The following is a 26,802-nucleotide window of genomic DNA, read 5'->3' as shown; positions in this document are numbered from 1 at the left end:
TGATGATCTGAGATGGAACAGTTTCATCCCGAAACCATCCCACCATTCCCCGCCGCCCCCACCATGGAAATATTGTCTTTCACGAAACCCATCCCTGGTACCAAAAAGGTTGGGGGCTGCTGGTCTAAAAGAACATGTCAGAAAAAAGATACTCCAAGCACAAAGACATGCATTGCAAGGAAAACGAACAAATCGTTCAAAAGTATATTACTCAAAATATCCCCTAGAATAAATGTGTGAAAGAGCTTCCAGATCAAATTACCAATTTATACAGAATACGGAGGACAGAGAAATATGTTAAAAAAAAAAGTGATTGTAACAAAAAAAAATCCAGACTAAAATTACAAAACAACAGAAGACTCAGTGTCTTCAACAAATAAATTACAGGTGTTTGTGCAGGAGTGGAGGGGATGTGGAGAGAAAGAGGGAGGGATCTTTAGACTGATTGAATGTGTGGGCTTTAGTTGGATTTGTCTTCAAAGAGACTGAACATTTTGTCTGTGTGAAGGGAAGGTGTATACAATAAGATATGAAACAAATATGGAACTGTGAACACCTATTAGATATTTACTTTATCAAGAAATCATTTTAATCCTTTTTCAGTGTGACAGTGGCACTGTGCTTATGTTTTTTAAAAAGTTTTTATCTTTTTAAAGATGCACAATAAAGTACCGATGAAGAGCCGCAATGCCTGGGAGTAAGGACTGAGCAGAAATATCAAACAAACCGTATTTGCCATGAGTTGTGGCTGTTAAGGCTGGGCGATGGGTACGTGGGGTTCATTTCAATTCTGCTTACTTTTGTATGGATTTGAAATTTTCCATAATAAAAAGTCAAATATAGAGGTCAATTATAGAATATATGTTAAACTTACTATGAAAATATATCTACTTTAGTATCATAATTTTCATGATGAAAATCCCTTTCCAAAAGAACAAAAAGGCTACTTGACAATTCGCAAATCCTCCCTCTCAACCCTTCCTTCTTCATTTTTGCCAAGTCGTCTTTACTGTGAGGCAGCCATGCTGAAAATATAAATGTATACATTCCATGGACTACATAAGCTACGTTAGAGTCTGTAACCATAAAAATGACCTTGGAGAGAGAAAAAAGACACATAAAATGATCTTGAACTCCTCCCAGAGAGACAGCATTTCCTGCTTCTGTCAAAGGGATAATCACGTTGTACAATGTCTACAGTATCAAATATGACCAACGTGAGATATGTTTAAAATACTCTAAAAAAAGAACACATTAAACGCATTTAATTGTCCTAATTGGACTTATTGTTTCTCAAGATTTGTGTTTTCTGTTCTTTGTTTAAACTTCTGTGTGTCCAAATTCCCAGAATACCTGCCATGTAACGTTCAGGAAAGAGACTGCATTCTTGCTGAAGCAGAATACAAATAATACACATTATGTTCCATTTATTTATTTCTCTACTTAGCCATGTTTCTCCGTTTATTTTCATAACTTTTCTAAGGCACAGGTAGTTATAGTCATTCTTGTAATTTACACGTGGAGAAACTCAACAGGGAGAAAAATTTTGCCGGAGAATCTAAGTGTACATGTTCATGGCCCTCTTCGAGAACGTTTTGAGGCTTGACATGGGATTTAAAGGTATCTGAGAAATGTGCTTCAAGTATAAAATAATAACAATCTTGGTACATTTAAAGTGGCTTCATTTATTTTGTCTTTTAGTCATGAAAAATCCCCATATGTATAATTATGCATTTGGTTACCACGTTTATCACAAACACAGATTTGTAAAAGATTCTAGATTCTAATAAATCTAGAATTGTATAACTCTTTTTGCATTACATTTTCAAACTAATGTCTGCATGGTATTTATAGAACTCTGGTTAATCTTCTTCTTGAAGTTTAGTATTTATAATTTGTAATGAAGTGATACACTCTTTAGTCAGTAAGTTAAATATAACGCCGGATGGACCATTGCAATTTGAGAGAATCTAAAAAGAAGAATTAAGTCGGGACCGTGAAAAATATGCCTGACCTATAGCCTTGAATAATAGGATGAGATTGGCTTAAGACTAGAGAAATGATGTTACAGTTAAGTTACCATGATGCTATTTAATATAAATGTTGTTGGAGAGATCTCAGCACTAATTCTAGAAAAGTTTTTATTTTATATACATAGAAAACAATGTCTCATAGTTGAGCAGTTATTTTCTGATATTGTTCATGCTATCTTCTACCAATTAAAAACTTTATTTGCATGTTACTAATTATCTTAATGTGTGTCTTTCTGGCTTTGCATTTCATATGTTGCTTAAGAATGTCTTACCAATTTCCAACTATCACAACCATTTGCCTATATTTTCTTATAATACTTCTACATTTTGCTTTCTAACATATTTGGCTCTTTGAAGATATTTTGGGGTCAGTTATTTCCAAAGTAGGAGAGTAAGATGATTTGGAGCACAGATAAGAGAAAATACAGGAGCTGCCATTTTGTGAAGTTCTGTCTGGAGCCCAGCATTGAAAGATTTGTCTCTCATTGATAACATCTTTATTGATGCTTGGAGGTTATGAAAACAGCACCATGATCTGAAAAAGGGAAACTACACAGAGCTGAAGAGCTGGGCAAAGAGGCACAGTATGATATAGTGTAGGAGATCGCTCCACAAGGTGGTGTTCATAGGTTAACAGTTCATGGTTTAATTAGTACATTCGAAATGTACAATGCTGACTACTAGAACACAAACAGATACATAGATTTTGTAAACATAAATGTGATTCATTTTTTACAGATATACAGTTTACCTGAACAATGCGGGGGTTAGGGTTACTGACCCTTCACATACCCTAAAATCTTTGTATACCTTTTGACTTCTCAAAAACTTAATTGCTAATAGCCTACTGTTAACTGGAAGCCTTACAGATAACATAAGCAGTCAATTAACACACATTTTCTAGGTTATATGTATTAGATACTATCTTGCAATAACATAAGCAAGAGAAAGTAAAATATTTTTGAGAAGCTCAAAAGGAAGAGAGAATGTATTTAGTATTTATGAAATAGAAGGGTATCACCATAAAGGTTTTCATCCTTGTGTTGATCACCATGAGTAGGCTGAGGAGGAGGAAGAGGAAGGGTTGGTCTTGCTGTCTTAGGGCTAGCAGAGGCAGAAGAAAACTCACAAATAAGTGAACCCATGCAATTCAAGCCCATGTCAAGGGTCAACTATATATCTTTCTTCTCCTTTGTGACATTAAGTTGTAATATTTGAGAAGTATATTATGCGGGCAGTCTGTATATTCCTGCAGTTTCTTGCTCTTGGCTCCAAACTGTGTTTGATAGGCACCACAGCCTAGCCAGATAAATGGAAATTTGGTCTCCAGTTCTAATTGTGAATGTAAAAGAGTGAGGCCCCAAGAGTATTCAACAATCAGAATACAAATCTAAGCCAAACTTAGGCAGAAGCTATGCCCCTAGATCAGTGGATGGTGTTTCTTAGGGGATAATATGTACTAAAGCACTCTTCTAAGCTCTAGAATCTTTACTCTATTAGTAAATATGACTTGGACGACAAAATAGATAGCAGTTGGGGCCCTATGCATTGACTGTAAGCTTTGCTGTATTCTACATCTGACGAACCATATTGACTCAGCAAAAGAAGTTACCTGTGCCTACCAGTTGACGTGTGTCATCAGATTGAGTTTGTCTTAGTCTGTTTTCTGTAGCTATAACAATACCTGAGACTGAGTAATTTTAAAGAAAATAAGTTTATTTACTTTATGGTTTTGGAGGCTGGGAAGTCCAAGAGCATGGAGCTGACATCTTGCAAGGGCCTTATTGCTGTGTCATAATATGGTGGAGGGCATCACATGGCAAGAGGGCAAGAGCATGCGTGTCAACTCAGCTCTTTCTTTCTCTTCTTATAAAGCCTCCAGTCCCATTGTGGGGGCCCCACCCTCAGGACCTTATTAATCCTAACGACCTCTTAAAGTTTCCACCTCCAATCAATATATAAATTTAGGGATTAAGATTCCAACACATAAAATTTTGGGGACACATTTAAACCATAGTACAGTGGATAAAAAAATGAATCAAAGCTGATATGAAATCTGGTTATAATTGATTGGAATTCTTAATAAGAGATAAATCTGGATCTAAACTATTTCTTATTGTGATGATTTAAGATGAACATTATAAAATCTTGTTTCTAAATTTGACAAAATGTTGATATTTGTATATGTGTTATTTCTTGAATTCCTATAATTTTTCTTTCCATAAAATAGCAGAGCTGGACTATCTTAAATAGCAACGATTATTATGGCTTGAATTTCTCTACTCTGTATATAGAAAAATGATTTAAGAAATTTTATGTTAGTTGGAGAATAACCTCCTAATGAGTACCATTTCAAAAGTGGTTGATAGCTAATGTTTATGCTAATAATTTATGTCAAATTTACTCATATCTCTCATCTCTAAATTAAATTGATTTTAGATGTGTATCTAATTTATAGGTATATGAAAATGTAACCTATATAGCACCTTAAAATTGTGAAAATGCATTATTCTAAATTTAAAAACTTCCTTGAGATCAAGAAACACATTGATCTTTACTCTTTCTCACTTATTACCTGATAAAGCCTATACCTAACATAAGATACATAAAGAATATTATTTCTAACTAAATCTCAGTGTTAGACATTGTCAAATTTTAATTAGCAAATCTCTTACCCTATCTTTATTAGTTCTATTCAGATAATCTTCATACTGGATACAGTATGCATCTTTCATACTGAAATTTAAGCCCATGCCTTCTAAGTGTTTTATTCTAAAACAGAGAACAACTGGTGGATTGTCCATTCAGCTCAGTCTCTTGACTGAGTTCTAGCTTGCTGACATACTTTTATTCTTGCCAGAACTAAATAATCCTAACATTGATATTCTTCTTGTTTAATATTGTTTACCTTTTTACTTGTTTAATACTTCTCTGTAGTCTTCTTTTTGTGGAATTTTCATTATATACTAGCATACAAACATTAATAGGGTTCAGATCAAAGCCAAGAGCAATATAATTAACATAGCACTGGTTTTAATTAAACTAGATATGTGTCAAATTAATTTACTTTTTATATAAATTCCACAAACCTAAATAGCATGGTACTGGTACCAAAAGAGATATATAGAGCAATGGAACAGAACAGAGACCTCAGAAAAAACACCACACCTCTATCTACAAGCAGCTTATCTTCAATAAACCTGACAAAATGAGCAATGGGGAAAGGATTCCCTATTTAATAAACAGTGTTGGGAAAACTGACTAGCCATATGTGGGAGCCAGAAGAGAGTTGGGGCCAATATTTGAAACTCTCAAAGACAGGAATTTTCAACCCAGAATTTCATATCCAGCCAAACTAAGCTTCATAAGTGAAGGAGAAATAAAATTCTTTACAGACAAGCAAATGCTAAGGGGTTTTGTCACCACAAGGCCTGCCTTAAAAGAGCTCCTGAAGGAAGCACTAAATATGGAAAGGAAAGACCGGTACTAGCCACTGCAAAAACATACCAAAATGTAAAGACCATCAACACTATGAAGAAACTGCAACAACTAACAGGCAAAATAACCAGCTAGCATCATAATGACAGGATCAAATTCACACATAACAATATTAACCTGAAATGTAAATGGGCTAAATGCCCCAATTAAAAGACATAGACTGGCAAATCAGATGAAGAGTCAAGACCCATTGGTGTGCTGTATACAGGAGACCCATCTCACATGCAAAGACACACATAGGCTCAAAATAAAGGGATGGAGGAATATTTACCAAGCAAAAAAAAAAGCAGGAGTTGTGATCCTAGTCTCTGATAAAAAAGACTTTAAAACAACAAAAATAATTAAAAAAAAGAAGAGCATTACATAATGATAAATGGATCAACGCAACAAGAAGAGCTAACTATTCTAAATATATATGCACCCAATACAGGAGCATCCAGATTTGTAAAGCAAGTTCTTAGAGACCTACAAAGAGACTTAGACTGCCAAACAATAAAAGTGGGAGACTCTAACACCCCAATGTCAATGTTAGACAGATCAACAAGACAGAAAATTAAAGAAGATATTCAGGATTTGAACTCAGCTCTGGACCAAGTGGACCTAATACACATCTAGAGAACTCTCCACCCCAAGTCAACAGAAAATACATTCTTCTCAGCACCACATCACACTTATTCTAAAATCGACCACGTAATTGTAAGTAAAACACTCAGCAAATGCAAAAGAATGGAAATCATAACAAACAGTCCCTCCAACCACAGTGCCATCAAATTAGAACTCAGGATTAAGAAACTCACTCAAAACCACACAAATACATGGAAACTGAACAACCTGCTCCTGAATGACTACTGGGTAAATAATGAAATTAAGGCAGAAATAAATAAGTTCTTTCAAACCAATGAGAACAAAGACATAATGTACCAGGATCTCTGGGACACAGCTAAAGCAGTGTTTCGAGGGAAATTTATAGCACTAAATGCCCACAGGAGAAAGTGGGAAAGATCTAAAAATCGACACCCTAACATCACAATTAAAAGAACTAGAGAAACAAGCACAAATTCAAAAGTTAGCAGAAGACAGGAAATATCTAAGATCAGAGCAGAACTGAAGGAGATAGACACATGAAAAACCCTTCAAAAAATCATTGAATCCAGGAGCTGGTTTTTTGAAAAGATTAACAAAATAAACTGCTAGTCAGACTAATAAAGAAGAAAAAAGAGAAGAATCAAACAGACACAGTAAAAAGAGATAAAAGGAAAATCACCACTGATACCATAGAAATACAAACTACCATTAGAGAATAGTATAAACAGCTCTATGCAAATAAAGTAGAAAATCTAGAAGAAATGAATAAATTCCTGGACACATACACCCTCCCAAGACTAAACCAGAAAGAAGGACAATCCTTGGATAGACCAATAACAAATTCTGAAATTGAGGCAGTAATAGCCTACCAACCAAAAAAAGCCAGGTCCAGATGGAGTAACAGCCGAGTTCTACCAGAGGTACAAAGAGTAGCTGTTGCCATTCCTTCTGAAACTATTCCAAACAATAGAAAATGAGGGATTCCTCCCTAACTCATTTTATGAGGCAGGCATCATCCTGATACCAAAACCTGGCAGAGACACAACAAAAAAAGAAAATTCCAGGCAAATATCCCTGATGAACATCGATGCGAAAATCCTCAATAAAATACTGGCAAACCGAATCCAGCAGCACATCAAAAAGCTTATCCACCACCATCTAGTCAGCTTCATCCCTGGGATGCAAGGCTGGCTCAACACATGCAAATCAATAAACATAATCCATCACATAAACAGAACCAATGATAAAAACCACATGATTATCTCAGTAGATGCAGAAAAGCCCTTCAATAAAATTCAACACCCCAAATATTTTCAGTCAGGGCATGGTGGCTCACGCCTGTAATCCCAGCACTTTGGGAGGCTGAGGTGGGTGGATCACCAGAGGTCGGGTGTGAGAGACCAGCATTACCAACATGGAGAAACCCCATCTCTACTAAAAATACAAAATTAGCTGGATATGGTGGCACATGCTTGTAATCCTAGCTACTTGGGAGACTGAGGCAGGAGAATTGCTTGAACCAGGGAGGCGGAGGTTGTGGTGAGCTAAGATGGTGCCGTTGCACTCCAGCCTGGGCAACAAGCAAGGTCTCAACAACAACAAAAAAGAATAGCTATTTTCAAGACAAAAAAAATGCTTGTGAGGATACAAAGAAAGGAGAACTCTAAAACACTATTAATGGCAAAATAATTTAGTACATCTATTGTAGAAAAAAATATGAAGGTTTCTCAAAAAACTAAAAAATAGACCTACTTTATGATTCCATAATCACACTACTGAATATTTATCCAAGAGAAAAGAAATCAGTATATCAAAGGGATAACTGCACCCTCAGGTTTACTGAAGTGCTATTCACAATAGCAAAGATATGGAATCAAATTAAATGTCTATCAATGAATGTATAAATAAAGAAAATGTGGTATATATAAACAATGCAATAGTATTTAGCCATAAAAAGGAATGAAATCCAGTCATTTGCAGCAACAGGGATGGAACTGGAGAACAGTATGTTAAGTGAAAAAAGCCAGGCAGAGAAGGACAAATATGACATGTTTTTACACATATGAGTAGAATGATAGTTACCACAGGCTGGGAAACGGAGTGTGTGTTGGAGTAGGGGGCAATGACAATGGTTTGGATAAAGGGTAAAAACATACAATTAAATAGAAAAAATAAGTTCCTGTATGAGATAGCTAAGGGTGACTATAGTTAACAATAATTTACTGTATATTTCAAAATAGCTGGGAGATATTTGAAATGTTTCCAGCAAAAATAAACGATAAATATTCATAGTGGTGGATATTGTAAATACTCTGATTTAATTGTTACACATTGTACATCATATGCATGTATCAAAAGGTCACTTGAACTCCATAAATCTACAGTTATTATGTGTCAATAAAAATTAATGAATAATTTTTAAGCAAATAACTAGTGTTGGTAAAGAATGTGGAGAAACCGAAACCCTTGTATATTGTTGGTAGGAAGGTAACATTATGCAACTCTATGGAAATGAGCATGGCAATTAAAACAATTAATCCCAGTTTTGAGTATATATCCACAAGAATTGAAAGAAAGTTCTCAAAGAGATAGTTGCATATCCACGTCCACTGCAGCAATAATTGCAATAGTCAAAAAGTAGAAGCAACACAAATGCCCCTCAAGAGATGAATGAATAAAGAACCTATAACATATACATACCATGGAGTACTATTCAGTTTTAAAGGAAGGAAATCCTGTCGTATGTGACAACTTGGAGGAGCCTTGAGGATACTATGCTAAGTAAATTAGGCCAGTCACCAAAAGACAAATGCATCATTTCACTTATCTGAGGTATCTAAAGTAGTCAAGCTCATGGAAACAGAAGGTAGAATGATGGTCATCAGAATCCAACGCAGGGGTATTCAATCTTTTTGTTTCCCTGGGCTACATTGAAAGAATAAGAATTGTCTTAGTCCAGACATAAAATACACTAACACTAATGATAGCTGATGAGCTTAAAAAAAAAGGTCCATGCATAAATAATAAATCTCATTATGTTTTAAGAAAGTTTAAGAATTTGTGTTGGGCTGCATTCATAGCCATCCTGGGCTGCACAGGTTGGACAAGCTTGGTCTAAAGGGAGGCCACAGGGAGTTGTTCAATGGGTCTAGAGTTCCCATTTTGCAAGATGAAAAGTTATACAGATATGTTGCACATTAATGTGCATATAGTTAACACTACTGTACACTTAAAAAATAGTTGACATGATAAATTTTATGTGTTGTGTTTTTTACCACAATTTATAAATGCCACAATGCCTCCATAACTACTAACGTGTTACGCTGGCATCTCAATAAAAAGATAATTAAATGGAATAGAATACAACCTCCATGAATAGATTCAACTACAATCAGAAATCCAGTGTATTATGGTGATTCATCAGTCATAGGGACAAAATGTAATCTTCATAATAAATGGAGATGGACAACTAGACAGCCATTTGGAAAGGGTAAATTTAGATCCAATCACCACCCTCTATAAAACACCCAAGTGGATGAGAGTTCTAAATTTAGATGATTAGATACAAAAATCCTACAAGAAAACATGTGAAAATATTTTTATAATCTAGCTACAACGAATGACTTTCTAACTATAATAATCCAGCTGCAAGAAAATATAAGATTAATTAATTAATGTTCATAAATATAAGAAGTTACATGGCTAAAACAACATAAGTAATGTCAAAAGACAAATGATACTCTGGGGAAGCTATTTGCAAGATATATCACAGATTAAAGGCTAATACCCTTCACTTATTTTTTAAAAAGCTTTTTTAAAATTTAGGAGACAAACTAGCAAAAATGTTATAGAAATTTTAAAATTTGAAATTTTATATAAGAATGGACAAAAATATAATTTTCAAAAAGATATTAAAGACCCGTTGTATGTATATAAAAATACACCCAACTTCACTTATAATAACAAAAGTGAAAATTAAAATAATACTCAGGTACCATTTTTTACTCATCTCTGATCAGATTGACACAAATTGAAAAGCTTAACAATACACTCTGTGGTGAGAATGTGGAAACACAGTCACTCTCAACATTGCTGTTGGAAATGCAAAGTGGAATACCTGAGGAGGGAAATTTGCATTTGTACAACAGAATTATATATGCATTTACCCTTCCACTTAGAAATCACACACTTAAGAATTGATTCCACAAGTAAACCTCCAACAATATAAAAATGAACATGCTCAGTGTTAGTCATTGCAGTATTATTTGTAATTGTAAATATATTGGAAACTACCGGAAAACCTAACCATGAGAGATTTATTATATCTACTGCGGCACATGCATACAACAGAACACTGTGTATCTGTAAAAAAGGATGAGGAAGGGCTCTATGAATTGACAGGGACTTCTTTGCAGGAGATATTACCAGATGAAAAAAATCAAAACATAAAAGAAAGCCATAAAAAATATCCCAACTTTTGTGTGACAAAGAGAAAAACATGCGTATATCTGCTAATTGCTACAAAAAGGAACAGATAAATTAGAAAACAATGATGTTTAAAGAGTTGGAGAGGAGTATGAATGGGAAAGGACACGGTAGGGGTGGGCCTTCTCTGAGTATAAGTTTTTGTGCGTTTTGACTTTGGATAGTGTCTTGGTCTATTTTGCTTTGCTGTAGCAGAATACCTGAGACTGGGTAATCTATAAACAACGAAAGGCTTATTTGGCACGTGATTCTGGTGGCTGGAAAATCCTGGAAGGGGCAACTGCATCTGGTGAGGACCTCGGGCTGCTTCCACTTATGCTGGAAAGTGGAAGGGGAGCCAGTACATACAGAGAGATCACATGGTGACAAAGGAAACTGGACAGTGAAACCAAGAAAACCAGACTTTTTTTTTTTTTTTTAACAGTGTCTTCTCTGGGGACCTAATCCCTGTTCTTAGGAGAGCTCACTCACCCCAGTGGGAGGGCATTAATGTAGGCCCTACCTTGAAACATTGCTATATCAGCGATCACATTGCAACATGAGTTTTGGTGAGGACAAACCATATTGACACCACAGCAGATAGCATGTTAATACTACATATATTTAAAATATATTTAAATCAATCGGAATGAGAAAGGAACAAAAGAAAACTCTAAAATATAAGTAAACCTTTAAAAATGAACTTAACTTTATTTCAAACGACTATCACAAGCACCCTGAAGGAGAAAGACAAAGAGACATACAGGGCCACATAGCTCAGAGAAAACTAATCCTATTAACTTATAAATACAACAGTTCATTATACTCAGCCTTAAAGAAAAGTTGGAGTACAGCAAAAGCAGTTGAAAATGAGTTATTTTGAGGTGTGTTAATGTAGGGGTCCTGGTGGAGCAATACTAACACTTTTGAGATGTATTCCGGGATTGAACACACAGATCAATGTGTTGACGTGGTGGGGAGCTCAGGTTGCCCATGTTGAAAAAAGGGCATCTAAGTACGGAACGGAGGAGAGCAAAGAAAACCCTGCTGGTAGGATTGGAATTGGAAGTATTGCTGTGAGCTCATGATTCCTAAAATCCACGTGTGTATGTGTATATTCATGACTGTTTATGTGTGTATGGACATACATACGTATGTGTGTGTGTGTGCAGGTATTTCCTAGGTCTAGTCTCTGAAAGGACCATGATGCAAATGCACTCCAGTAAAAATGGACATACCGAATGCCAAGATCTGTAAACCAGAGTTCCTCAGAAACATGGCTCGTTCCAGGGCTGGGACAAGACAACACAAGGTGAGCCAAGTCTCTAGTTCTGCCAAAAAGTAAGGAAGTGCTTAAAAAATGACAGGGTCTATTGCGGGAGCCAGCTTGAGTAGCTTCCCACCACAGCGTTCCAATGAGTGCATCTGAGTGATACACCATTAAAAAATAGACTGAGTCCATATTAATAATGAATAAATAAATGGGGTTAAGAGGGGGGCTCTTTGTTCCAGTAGAATGGTAAAGGGTGACTTCAAGAAGTGAAAGAAGTACTGGGTGACCGACCGATCATCCCTGGCAACCACCAGGGCCAAGAGTGCGTCAGGCAAGGCTTACGGATGGGTGCTAAATCTAGGGAGAGGTTTCATGAAGAACAGGGTATTCGCATTGCCTTAAAGAATCTCACCTCAATCTGCAATTAGGTGGAAGGGAGAAAAAGCAAATAGTAATTATACGATGGAGAAATTTGGCAACACTTTGACCAGGTGATGAAATTAACATCACCAATGAAAGAACGCGTGGCAGTGATGGGCCTCCAGATGTGCTACACTGTGAAGAGTGTAATGCTAAATATTTCATATTTGGACCAGGAATACATCATTTCAGTGTAATTATAATAATTAGACTAACCAACAGACTCAAAATGAGGACAATTCTGTTAAAATGGAGGGATTAAAAAAATCAACATAATGCAAGATAAAGAAATATGTGGATATGGTCTAGATTAAAGGAAGTTAAAGAGACATGGCAACTAAATGTAATTCTTGACCCCAACTGGACCTGGTGCTGAAGGGGGGAAACAGTATAAAGGACATTATTAAGTCAAATAGGATAAAATGAATATAAATAAGAAATTAAATGTAGTCTATCAACAGAAATTGATGAAGCCGATCCCTGTTCCTAGGTAATGTAATGTACACCAAGGAAGTCCCGGGTAAAGGGCCATGATGTGTTACACTCGAATAGTTCAGAGAAAAAAAATTCACAGAAAGAGAACACGGGCAAAATACAATGCAAATGGAATAAAATGTTAATATTTGAACCTTGGTGAAAGGCATACACATGTTCTTTGTATTAATTTTATGTTTGAAATTTTTATAAATCTGAAATTATTACTAGTTTTTAATGGAGCTATATAACATCACTGTGAATGTGAATAATATATATTGGGAAAACTTCTATTTATCTCAAGTGAACATGTAAACGAAATAGAAACCCAATTACATTCCTTTTGGTGCTTTAAAAAATGTTATGGCCAGGCACAGGGGCTCATGCCTGTAATCCCAACACATTGGGAGGCCAAGGCGGGAGGATCACGAGGTCAAGAGATTGAGACCATCCTGGCCAACATGGTGAAACCCCGTCTCTACTAAAAATACAAAAATTAGCAGGGCATGGTGGCACACGCCTGTAGTCCCAGCTACTCAGGAGGCTAAGGCAGGAGAATCTCTTGAACCCGAGAGGCAGAGGTTGCAGTGAGCTGAGATGGTGCCATTGCACTCCAGCTTGGCAACAGAGTGAGACTCTGTCACACACACACACACACGCAAAAGTTACAAAATGGTTCTCAAGTTGATCAACAGAAGCAAACAGGCAAGAATAAGTAGACATTTACTGGGAAACCCAGTGAGGAAGACATGATACCATATGGTAAAAAAGATCATGAAGCCCACACATAAAGACACGGTGCAGCTGCTGAAAACGAGACACACAACGAGCAGAGCAGAGCAGAGCAGAGCATCCCGCCTTGACTTAGGCCTACTATGTGTAAATAGAGCATTCTAAAATTAAACAGTAATACATGCCAATAGTGCCTTAGTGCATTATTTATCCATGTGTTTGGGAAATGATTAATTAGAAAAATGTGTAATGAATTCTTCACCTGTCCCATAAAATAGCAAGATTGAGCTTTTATTTTTTTGATGCAGAAAAGACCATTAGTGAACATTAAAAATGCTTTTGCAAATTAACTTTGGTAAAACATGATGAAAAACTTAATAGTTGTCTAGTGATAGATGACTACAGCTGCACTCCTAAATGACCAACAGAAATATCATAGATATTTGTGAAAAATAGGAAAGGGAGTTGATAGGAAAACAGCAAAAAAAATTGTTTCCATTAAGGATTATGAGAAACAGTCATTAATACTTACAGACCATAATTATTCTTATATCTAACCTATGCAGCCTTAGAATGTTTGTTAGAACATCATAATTTAAAACAGTAAACACACATTAGCGTCAAATTCAGGCTCACAAAGTGTCCTCATAATGGAGCAAGGTGCTCTCTGTTGGAGGATTTTAATTACAAATGGGATAAACTACTTCGTTTATCCCTTGGTAGATATTATAAAACTATAGTATAGTAGTTTTTCCTGATCTCTAAGATTTTGATGAGTTTTTGAAAAAGATTCCTTTAATTATTAAAGTTTAAAGCATGGCAACTGAAATATATTTGAGTCAAGCACCTCACATTGTCTTCTCAATGAGGATTGAAATCAACACTTTCAAAATGCCAGGGAGTCTAAACACATTTTGCTTTTTTCCTCCCTAGCAGGAGGAGCAGAGGGTAACTTACCTAAAATAGCAGCTTTCGTTGTAATTTAAGATTATTAGAAGGTAGATATAAATAGTGTACATTATCATACTGCAAAACTAATTATAGGTTATATTGAATTTTAACTTGTCACTAAAAACGGCCTTTTATTTTGTGGGTCTGTACTGAAATGTATAAAAAATTGCTCCTTCTGCTTGCAAAATTGCTGAATATACATAAATGAAAAAGATACAAAATTAGAAAAAAATTCTATTTATCCTTTTCTTCATAATTTTCATATTTTTTGCTACCACTTTTTTCTCTGTTTTAATAACTTTTGAGAGCCCACACTGTATTACAGCTCTAAAGACTTCTGAGGAAACTGGAAAGAGGATTTCTTAGAATTAATCCTCCAATTATGCTTAAGGTGTGTGTGCTTATTATTTCAGGAAAGTTTTTTGCATTGAGATCTTAAAATCATAATTTTGATGGTTTCTTTCTTGGAGGGTTAATGGGTTTTATGGATTGGCAATAATAGTGATTTTTTTCCTGAAAGAAAAATAATTGATTTGTCAAGTTTAAGTTGATGTGGGTGGAGGGGTTAAGTGAGGACAGCAGCTCTGAGCTAAAAGAAGGAAACGTGTGTTATCCTTGTGTATTTGCCCCAAGCCTTTTTTTCCATTACTGAAATAAAATGGAATAAGAACATAAGCACACCGTTCATGAGTCTGGATGGACTTGTTGTGTTCTCTAAATTAGATCTCTTTATTTTCTTTGGTTTCATATTTTAGAATATCTCCAAGGGCCACTGGAAACTCCTGTCAGCTTGTTTTAATGTGTTCTTAACCATGTGAATAAGCTTGGCTCACACACCACAAGCAAGGAACCTCATATTAGGGAACTCTGGGAACGAGCAAAGCACATTGTCAATTGCAACACATCTCTCTGGCCTCGCAGAGTTAGGGAGCGTTCTGATCACAGGCTTCAAGTTTTGGCTTGCTCTCTTCTGGACCCTGATGTGGTTCTTACGCTCTATAGACAATCGGGGGTACTCATTTGAGCCACTGTCTCACTTCCAATAGGATGAATTTAGGTACTTGGTTTAGACACTATAGCCAATTATTCCTGTGTGATGAATGGGCTAAGGAAGCAGGAGTGTGGTCATTCCCCTTCTTTTATACCCATAGCAAAGTGTTAAAAGTAGATTGTATGTTTTAGTCAATAAAAACTAGTAGTGGTTTCTGATTAAATGAAAGTCATAGTCACTACAGTTGAGAATATTTAATATATTTGTGAATGTAATTAATTGGCTTAACCAGTAACAAAAACTAGCCTTATCACTAATCTGAGTCTCAGCATGACCAAAACCCAACTTTTTATCTCAATTTACCCCATGTTAACTCTCTTCTAATATTGAAAACCTCCACCCTCCACATCTCTCTTTTCCATTCAAACACCAAGTCCTCTACTGTCTTCCTTGGTAACAACGTCTTCTAGGTAAAATATTTGGGAATACAGTAGTATCCAATTAACATGGAATATCTACATTAATAAAAAAGGAAAGGTGAAACTTTGGGGTAATCATGTAATGCATGATCTCATTTGGTTTATTTATTAAGATCTATGATTTTTCTCAAGATGTAAAATCCCCAATAAGCCAAGGCAATACCCAGAATTTCAACAACTAACTGGTGCAACAAGGGCACCCAGAGGCCAGACTGCACTGGGATGGCCTCACACTCCACTGTGGTCTGCACCTGAGTGTTAGCTCAACATTCCAACTCATGAGCTATGTAATACGTCCTATGCTCAAATGAGCTCTCTATTGTCTTCTTTTGTTTTTGTTTGTTTTTTAAAAGTAGGCTACTAAATGTAAACATCTTTCCTACTCCTGTTAATTGCAGTTATATTATATTAATATAATTAATATATTAATTAATATACATGATTATATTAAATCATGTATTCCCCTGCAGTTCTGTATTCAGTATACACTATTTGATTCAGGAATTAGAGATGGCTTTCCTGAAGTCCTACAGTATATATGTAAGTACAAATGCATGAAATATGTTAGAGATCACATTTAAGAGAAGCATGTTAATTGTCAGAATTTACATGAATTCTGGGTTAGATACCAAGCAGATATTCTGGAGCAGGATCTTCAAGTGAATACTTAACACTTGTCACTATTTACTTCTCTAGTATGTAAATACAGGGAAAGCAGTTGAGCCTTAGTGGTTCTGAGAATGAAACAATAATAATGATAGTAACAACAATTGTGAACATTTGTGGTTTTTAAAAATCTTATTCTTGGTCACATGAGAGGAATTCAAAATATAATACAGGGCAACCATAATAAATCCTTCCAAACCAGGAGGGGGTATCAATAAATGTATCAATAGTAATTTAAAAAGGATCAGAACTGGTTTATAAATACTTTTCGTTACTATCCATTTCACTTTTTCTCTTTCCCTTAATTCATAAAATTAACGTTTCTCTTTGATAGCACTTGTTGGATTGAAAGTCAACAATATGCCAAAAAGAAAACAGACCTACCTGTGTAGTTATCAGATGAAACAACCTAATGATTTTTTTTTTTTTTTTGTCAAAGAAATGTGAGTCACTGGTGAAGTGGCTAAGAGAATATGGGAGCAGATGCTGAAATAATAAACATCTTGCATTATTTCATTTAGAGGAAGCTGCATAAATACCATCATAAAATAAAGTACTTCATGCACTCTGAAAAACATGTCATCATCAGACAAATGCCTTTTTTATTACAAGCAGAGAGAACACAGATGGCCTGGTCTGCTCATTTTGGTATTTATTAAACTAGATTTACCAAAGAGCAGGTTGATGGCTCAGTATTTTCAAGATATATTTGGTACTTTAGAAACTTACTGAGCCCTCTCTCAGAAAGGCTGGTCAGAACTCACACAACATCATCATCTAGTATGAAGAAGTTTAAAGGAAAAGCGATTGTTTTCTCCAACTGATCATAACATCACTAGAGTTAAAATATGTCGAAATTTTTGAATGGCAACAAGGTGAGAAGTGCCAGGAAAAGTTTGAGGTATAAGTCACTCTACCCATTCCTTTTTCCTTGCCAAAAAAAAACCCCAAACAATTAGTCAAACAACACGACAAGAGTGTGTACCATACAACTTTCATACCCACACGTCACTTTAAACGTGGGACACAGGCTGAAAGAGAACGAACTCTTCCTTGAAGCTACTCATACAGCTGAGTTCTTTGCCTTCATTTGTTAGCGTCTGAAACAAGAACTTCTACCTTTAACATCAGAACAACTCTATGGAGCAAGAGACCCTTTCCCCATCTCTAGCTTGTCATCGTTTCAGGGATTCTGTGTCTAATTTTCTTTGTTTAAAAAAAAAAAAAGATTTTCTTCTTTGTTTCTCTCACATTTTACCTCTATCTTTCTCTCAAGATTGTATAAGAGCCTATCTTGGGTTATTTTAAGTTATTATAATAAATCTAACCACTTTTATCATTTTTATTTATTTTAAAAAAATTAAATGCCACTTTTGAAAGTAAATGTCCAGAGAAAAACATAATCTGGTTGCTTCAGAGTTTTAATCCAGGTTGTTCATTTCTATCCTGGGAAAAATAAAGCAATAGTTTATAAAATGCGACGTTGAATATAAAAACAGTGGAATAAATAAATCACAAATGTATTTTGGCTTGAATTTCTTACATAATTGACTCTATTCCCTGTTTCCCTGAAGTGAATGCACACGGTCAAAACCAGATGCTACATTTTATGCTCATGGGGTTTGAAATGCAGTCACTAAAAAAAAGTATATATTTACATATGCATATATAAAATTCATATGATGAACATTTGTAATACAAATAATAATTAATACAAATAATTCTATTTAATTAATTATCATGAATTTAATGATTTGTAAGCCAAGGAAAATATTTAGTCACTTGTACATTAATACCTAAATGTTATGTGATAGAAATTCAGTTCCTTCCAATTTATTTATGAGATTTAAAAAATCATTCTCATACAACATTCTGAAAGCATTTAGGTATTCTCTTCATTTGACAGACTCATTGAGAAAGAGTAGAATTTTGATAGAAGTATACTGTGATATAAAGTGGCAATTATGATTATTTTTTGAGAATCATGGATTTCCTCACTTCCCCAAGGTTTTGGCTTTTGAGGTCAGAGTTCTTCCCTACTGATAATACCACCAGACACATATCTGATGAAAGACCCATAATATCTTTCCAACAATGACCACACAGTTTTTACTGATATAGAACATCTGTTCTTGAGCAGACCTTATCCTCTACTGAGCAGGGTTTTAATCCATGTTAATTCAGTAACTCCCTAAATAGCAACTAGGTTTAGAAATGCATGGCCACCAAAGGAGACTTGATGTTGCTCTGGATGGTATCTGCCTGCTGGGTGCTTATGTAGTTGCAGCTCCAGCTGTATAAGCTGTATAATAGGGCAATCTTACAATATTTGTTTAATAGATGCTAAATGCCATCCATTAGAGTTGAAAATATAGATCTACAAAATTTATCCTTTTGAATTTAAGTTAATCAAATGTAAGGCTATACCCTGGAGGACAAATGTGTAGGGAATGTGGTTTCCAGTTAAGGCTTAAAAAGTTCTCTTTCCAAAGAAAATGTCTTCATTCAATAGACATTTGAATAGTATTTTTTTATTCATTTGTGTATTCCCAAGAGTTGGAATAATTATTTGTAGAAGAAAGCACTTTATTAAATTTATTTAACCAAAAAATCAGCTGATAACCTAGAGCAAATAACAGAGGACCTAATAGTTTGAATATATTACACAATTTATTTCATTAAAATAAAACTAGAATGGGAAGTTTTGTCAAATTAAACTGTGCTGAATATTTAGAGAAATACATTTTAAAATATAACTATAATAAAGATTAAAATAGCATTAAGAATTAAGAAAATGAAAGCAAAAGTTATCACTCCAAATCTTATTTTAACTGTTGAATTACGTATCTATAGGACTCCACAAATTTGCATTGACATTAACTCTAAATTGCATTTTCAGCACACATCTTCATTAGGATTGAGAACCAGTGTTTTTAGGTGTGTACATTAAAGCAATGGAAAGATAATCTTATCACTTATATTTTCATTTATTGAGCAACTACTGTGTGCTAGGCACTGAGGATAGGTAAATCAAAAACATTTTCATGAAGCTTTTCTGTTCTTTGTTCACACTTAATTATTTCTTAACAAAAATTTACATTTCTTAAAAACCCTTTATTGTGAGACAATTGTAAATTCACATGAGAATGTGAAATAATATAGAAATCCAGTACACCCTTTACCCAGTTTAGATACAAAACATCTCTATCATCATCACAAGCATTCCTCATACTGCCCTATAACAGCCATCACCACTTCCTTCCCACACCAACTCCCTCATTAATCCCTGGCAGCCACTAATCTTTTCTACATTTCTATAATTTTGTCATTTCAAGAATGTCATAAAAATAGGATGAAACATATATCTCTACAATATACTAAAATTAATCAATGTAATTAATGTCACGTTAATAAAACAAAGGTGAAAAAAACACGCGATCATCTCAGTTGCAGAAAAAGCATTTGACAAAATCCAATACTCTTTTGTGATAAAAGCACAAAGAAACCTACAAATAGAAGGGAGCTTCCTCAACATAATGAAGGATATTTATGATAAATCTACACCTAACATCATATTCAATAGAGAAAGACGGGATATTTTCTCTCTGAGATTGGTAACAAGACAAGAATATCCTGTTTCATCACTAGTGTTTAACATTATACTGGACATTTTAGCCAGAACAATTAGGCAAGAAAATGAAATAAAAGTCATCCAAATTGGAAAGAAAATGAAACTAGCACTATTCTTACATAACATGATCTTATATACAGCAAATTCTAAATAATTAATACACATCAAAAACCTATTAGTGTTTATAAATGAATTCAGTAAAAAAGCAGAACAAAATAATGCAACATAAAAAATATAGTTACATTTCTATACATAAGCAATGAATGATCAAAAAAGGAAACTGGGAAAATAATTCCATTTAGAATAACAACAAAAAGAATAAACACATAGAAAATACTTAGAAAAAATCATGATAAATATGATTTTAGATCTGGCAATAGATTATTTGATATAACAATGAAAGGACAAGAAACAAAAGAAAAAATAAATAACTTGGACATCAAAATAGAAAACTTTTATGCAAAAAAGGGCACTATCAAGAAAGTGAAGACAACCCAGAGAATGAGAGAGAAATATTTGCAAATCATGTATTTGTTACCCAAATATCTAAAGAACTCTTACAATCAACAAAAAGATAATTCTTTTTTAAAATTGGCAAAGGACTTAAATACACATTTCTCCAAGGAAAGTCTACTAATGGTTAACGAGCACATGAAAATTAGAAAAAAATGTATCAGTGGAAAAGAATAGAGAACCCAAATACAAATCACACTGTATATGAGACTTTTGCACATAAAAAGGTAGTAAGTAGTTCCATAAATTTGGGAAAAAAATATTATTTAATAAATGCTGAAGGACAACATGCAGTTTTGGAAGAAAATAAAAATAGACATTCATTTTATATCATAAAGAAAAATAGAATTCATATATATTACATTTTTAATGTGAAAAAGAATAACTTACTTCAAGATAATCTAAGTGATCACATGAACATTTTAATGGCGATCCACTTGAACAATTCTAAAAACTCAGAATGTATGAAAGAAATATTAGACATTTCACAAAATATTTTCTAATTGATCATTTAAAAGAATATCATATGCATGGTAAATGGACCAACGTTATTATTTGGGGAAAATATAATGCAAAGACCAAGACAGACAAAAAGTGTACACATGTACATATTTATGTATGTATGCATATGTATATATGAAAAGTTACAGTGTGTCAATGGAAATAAAAATTATTCAACAGAAAAAGAGTTAATGTATATACATTTTCAGTTTATAAAGGCACAAATTGAAATACTGAAACACAGGAAAATAAATTTATTTGTAAATAAGATATAAAAATTAAGGTAACAATGAGATACTTCTTTATGTTCATCAGACTGGTAAAAGTAAGAATTCAAACTTTTCTGTTGTTGAGGCTGTGATGAAAGGAACACTGTCAGACATTGCTTGTGAAAATGCGCAGCATTGTAATCTTTTTGAAAATCACACCAGCAAAACCAATTTCAATAAAAATATGTTTATATTTTTTCTAATAATACTAATATATTAACATTTTTAAGGATATACAAATATTTACTATGTTTACAGTGGCAAAAAATAAACTGGAAAAATGTGACTGGAAATATTTAGAAGAATGGTTAAATGAAATATTTTACATTTAAATCAAGAATCATGTCAAAAAGAAAGAAAATTGTATCAGTCAACTCAGAGGAATTGTCATTTTGTGTTCTTGAGTGGGAAATGTAAGATGCAGACAAGTATACAAAATGTAATTCCATTTTAGAAAAAAATTTCAAAATGCATATGTGCAGATATATGTTTATATTTGTATACACAAGTCTTTGCATGACTGAATCTGCGTTTAAAAAATAATTACAAGGTTATTAGCATGCATTCTCTGGAAGAGAGGTCATGGAGAGAGAGAGGCTGATGTAAAGTGAGATTGTGATAAAAGAGGAAAGACGAAATAAAAAAGGAAAAACAAGTCTATTTGCAATATAGGATAAATTGCTATAACATGATATTTTATATGGTTTAAATTTAAAAGAAGTATTTTTTTTTCAAATCTCAAGTCTAAAGTGAATAGTCTAGAGTCGGTGGACTGCTCTGCTCCACAAGACTAATCAAGGGATTCAAGCTAGTAGGGTGATTCTTTCACCCTTTGATTATGGTTTTCACCATGAGATGCAAGGCAACTCCTCCTGTTTATTATTAGTAGTATTAGTATTATTATTATTTATCATTTTGCAATTAGTGGAAAGGGGAAAATGAGAGAGAAAGACACACAGCTTCCTTATAAAAATACAATCACAAACTGGTATTGGTATCCATTTGCATTCTATTGTCTAAAATATAATCACACTTACTTGCAAAGAGTTTGGGCCATTAAGTATCTAGCCAAACTTAGGAGTTTTATTACTAAAGGGAAAATAGAGACACAATTGGGGGAAGAAATTAGCAGTACAGTCATTCAACATGTATAATGTTATCATATCTGTTTTCAGATATATAAGTTTAGCACATATATACATTTATACATGTGTATATAAACTTGTATGCATATGCGTGTGTGTATATATATATATATACACACATATATATACATAACATATTTTAAACATCAATAAAAATGTCCAGGTTTCATCTCATTTTAAATTTGGATCCCTTCTTACGAAGCAATTCTACTTCAAACAGTCTATCTTACAAATGTAGTATATGCTTTAAAAAGTGTCATAGATGTATATGTTTATTATAATATTAAAGAGTGATGAAAATTATTATACAACAATTGGAAACTGATTTAATCAATTGTGGTACATTGCTATAATGTAATTTTTTATAAAAAGGTGTCCAAAGTACAGTTATTACTAGTTTCAGAAGAGTATCTAAAGTATGAATTCCTTTGTGAAATAGATGCATATCAATATTCAGGTGAATAAATGCAGGCAGAAGTAGCCAGATAGACAAATAAAGTTACAACGATATTTGATGTACCTACAGCTAACATGTAGGTTTGGAAATCCAAAGATGAGAACGTTCTTCCTTCTTCCAAGAAACTATCAGAGAATTCAGGATCATTCAGCTGCCAGCAAGGTGCTGGTTCTGAAAGAATCACGTGTCCAGGTAGAGGGGCCTGGGACTTCTGCTAAGGGTGCCTACATGCCAGCAAGATATGGGAAATGGAGGGATAGCACCCTGTGCATTTTTGAGAGGACAGATTTGGACCAGAGATCTCAAAGGCCAGGAGGTGGCCAGTGGTCTCATGAAGGAGAAAATAGCTGTGGCCCCTCCCTGGGCCAATGGCCAAAACTTAGATGGAATCGAGTACACATCAGAGAAGCCCATGGGGCACAGGTTTCAGTGACCGGTAACCAGCTACGCCACACTCCCTTCTACGCCCAGGTGGGGATACCCTCTGTCCACTGGAATTTAGGTTTCACACCTGGAAAATGTCGGGGAGACTGAAGTAAATGGGACAGTTTCTAGTCTGGAGCACGGCGACGGCTCGAATGTTTCTGTCGTTAGAAAGAATATTGGTATTTTTCTTCAGTCCATCTTATCCTCCTCTGAAGAAATGAACAATGGCTTGTTGAAATGATTAAACAGTTTTTTGAATGGAGAGAAAAAGAAAGCTTCCATTAATTTATCACAGTATTTTTCCTATTCATCTATGTGTGTTTTAAAATTCATAGGCAAATTCTGGAAACATACCAAAAATGTTACTAATAGTAATTACGTTTGAGGAGACAAATGGAGATTTGGGGGTAGAAAGAAGACAAGTATCTGTTTTTGATGTTTGAATTTTTTTATTGTGAAAATATATTAACTTTGTAATCTTTAAGTAAATAATAAAAAGAAAAGTAACCACTTTTATTGAAGGTTTTCTTTTGAACTTAAAGAATTTTACCAGGAAAGGTTTTTATTTTTGCTTGTAAGGGTTACTGTGAGCTCTCTCAATTTCTAATCTCACTACGTTATCATTAACATAAAATCATATATCACATAACATTAGAATACAAAGTTTTATTATTATCAATTTTGTTGTATTTAATCTGTGAAAATCACTTTTTATTTTTGAGGGGTCATATTAATTAATCCTGTGTTCAGATAGGTCTTTTCAGTCATTTTATTTATTTTTTATTATTATTTTTTTGAGACAGAGTCTCGCTGTGCTGCCCAGGCTGGAGTGCAGTGGCCCAATCTCGGCTCACTGCAAGCTCTGCCTTCTGGGTTCACACCATTCTCCTCCCTCAGCCTCCTGAGTAGCTGGGATTACAGGCACCCGCCACCACACCCGGCTAATTTTTTGTGTTTTTAGTAGAGATGGGGTTTCACCGTGTTAGCCAGGATGGTCTCAATCTCCTGACCTTGTGATCCACCCATCTCGGCCTCCCAAAGTGCTGGGATTACAGGCGTGAGCCACCATGCTGGGCTCATTTTATTTATAATTAACCTAAATTTCTATAATTTTATCTCATTTATCTTAACCAGATTCCGTCTGTCTTGACTTTGAGATGTATTTTCGATGTCTGTCTCCTTGAGAAGAGTCTACCCCTATGTCCTACAGCAGATCAATTTAAGTTACATCCTTGTCCTGTATGATATTTGTGCCTTTTGCTTTTTTCCCCATTACAAATTTTTCCATTCACTAACACAGTAAAATTTTTTTCTTATATCTGTTTGATTAGTGTGTCAATGCTTCAGATTATAATTCCTTTTGTGAACTCTAGTCACATCATTTTGATATCATTAAGCATCCCATCCTTAGGAACTTGTATAGCTGAACCAGGTATCTAAATGTCAAGTCGGTTAGACTGTTACCTTGTTGTTGTTATTGTTTTGTTTTGTTTTGTTTTCCGCTTCCAATCAATTTATTATCTTCATGTTTGATCTCATACTCAGGTCAGCTCAAGCAGTTCCCTAGTCGCAGAAGCAAAGCTCAGCTGTGGAGTACAGAGGAGGTCCCTTTAAAACATTTCCCTTTCTGGTTGTGAGGTAGGTAGTGTGAAGCACAGCAAAGTAGTAACATTTTATTCTCGGGTTAGCCCTTGTGGAGGATCTCAAGTTGGTAGTTAGTGATTTTTTTTCCTAATACAATTTCATTGACACATTTGCTCGTGCTAATTTTTATTTCACTTGAAATTGCTCCATCACGAAAATCAAGCATTCAAAACACCTCTTAAGACCCATTTATTTCTGTCCTGATTTAACGGTTCCTCCCACTGTGCCTCAACTTATTCAAAGTAAGGCTTTTCCCATTTCACTTTCTTTTTGAGGTAACTCTTGATCATCCATCAATGTTCTCTACTTTCAACTCCACACCATCCAATTCCTATTTTCCAATCTCCTAGCATTTTATCTGGAGATTTCAGTGAGTGAGTTTACTAAGACATCACATAGAGAGAAACACAGTACTCTTTCTCTCGCTCTCTCTCTTCTTCTCCCCCTTTGCCCCCCCCCCCCCACACACACGATAAGTAGGCGCCAAGGGAATCGTGAGAATGAAGGGATGAATAGGTGGTGTGCAGCGAGTGCAGATTTTAGGACAGTGGAGCTACAAACATTCCTTGAATATATCGTGGATTCAGTTTCAGGTTAACTGCAATATAGCAAATATTGCTATCAAATGAGTCACACAAATTTTCTGCTTTCCCAGTACATATAAAAGTTGTTTACACTACGCTGTAGTCCATTAAGTGTGCAATATCATTATGTCTGGAAAACACCGTACCTGCTACAACTTAAAAATACTTTATTGCTTAAAAATGCTAATGATCATCTGAGCCTTCAGTGTCCTACTTTTTTGCTTGTGCAGAGTCGTAGCATCTTCAGCAAGAGTAGACTCCATCTCAAGAAACCACTTCATCTGCTCACCCATAAGAAGCAACTCTTTGATATAGGTGCCTGCTGGCTAGTCAAGGTGATGATTGCTGAAGGCTGGCGATTTTTTAAAATAAGGCAACATTGAAATTTACCATATCAATGGACTCTTTCTTCCATGAAAACTTTCCTTGTGTCATACCATGTTGCTAGAGAGCATTTAACCCACCGTAGAACTTCTTTCAAAATTAGTGTCAATCCTCTTAAACCCTGATGCTGTTTTATCAACTAAGTTTCTGAAATATTCTAAATCGTTTGCTTTCGTTTCAAAGGTATGTTCACAGCATCCTCACCAGGAGGAGATTCCATCTCAGGACACCATTTTCTTTGCTCATCCATAAGAAACAACTATTTTTCTGTTCAGGTTTTCTAATGAGATTGCAACAATTCGGTCACATCTTCAGGCTCCACTTCTAAATCTAGTTCTCTTGCTATTTCTACCAGATGTGAAGTTATTTCCTCCACTGAAGTCTTAAACCCCTCAAAGTCATCCCTGAGGGTTGAAATTAACTTCTCCCAAACTCCCATCAATGTTGAAATTTTACCTCCTCCTTTGAATCACAAGCGTTCATGGCGTCTAGAATGGTGAATCTGTTCTACAAGGTTTATAATTTATTTTGCTCACATCCACCAAGGAAATCACTGTCTATGACAGCTGTAGCCTTATGAAATATACTTCTTAAATATTAAGATTTGAAATTACTCCCTGATCTATGGACAGCAGAAGATATTTTGTGTTAGCAGGCATGAAAACAACATTAATCTCCTAAT

The 26,802-nt window shown here is 34.7% G+C and overlaps 2 long non-coding RNA genes across 2 annotated transcripts in view; both read left to right on the top strand.

Annotated features, from left to right (window-relative positions):
• Positions 1-26,802, top strand: part of LOC115836101 — a 469,594-nt gene that overhangs the window by 379,435 nt on the left and 63,357 nt on the right. The window lies entirely within an intron of this gene.
• Positions 362-26,379, top strand: LOC115836102. The gene is made up of 3 exons (XR_004031108.1): positions 362-768; positions 25,054-25,146; positions 25,967-26,379. It is a non-coding gene; the product is annotated as an uncharacterized LOC115836102 (long non-coding RNA).

This window comes from Nomascus leucogenys, chromosome 7b (assembly GCF_006542625.1).
Source record: "Nomascus leucogenys isolate Asia chromosome 7b, Asia_NLE_v1, whole genome shotgun sequence".
Lineage (NCBI taxonomy): Eukaryota > Metazoa > Chordata > Mammalia > Primates > Hylobatidae > Nomascus > Nomascus leucogenys.
This window is presented reverse-complemented; position numbering and strand designations above follow the sequence as displayed.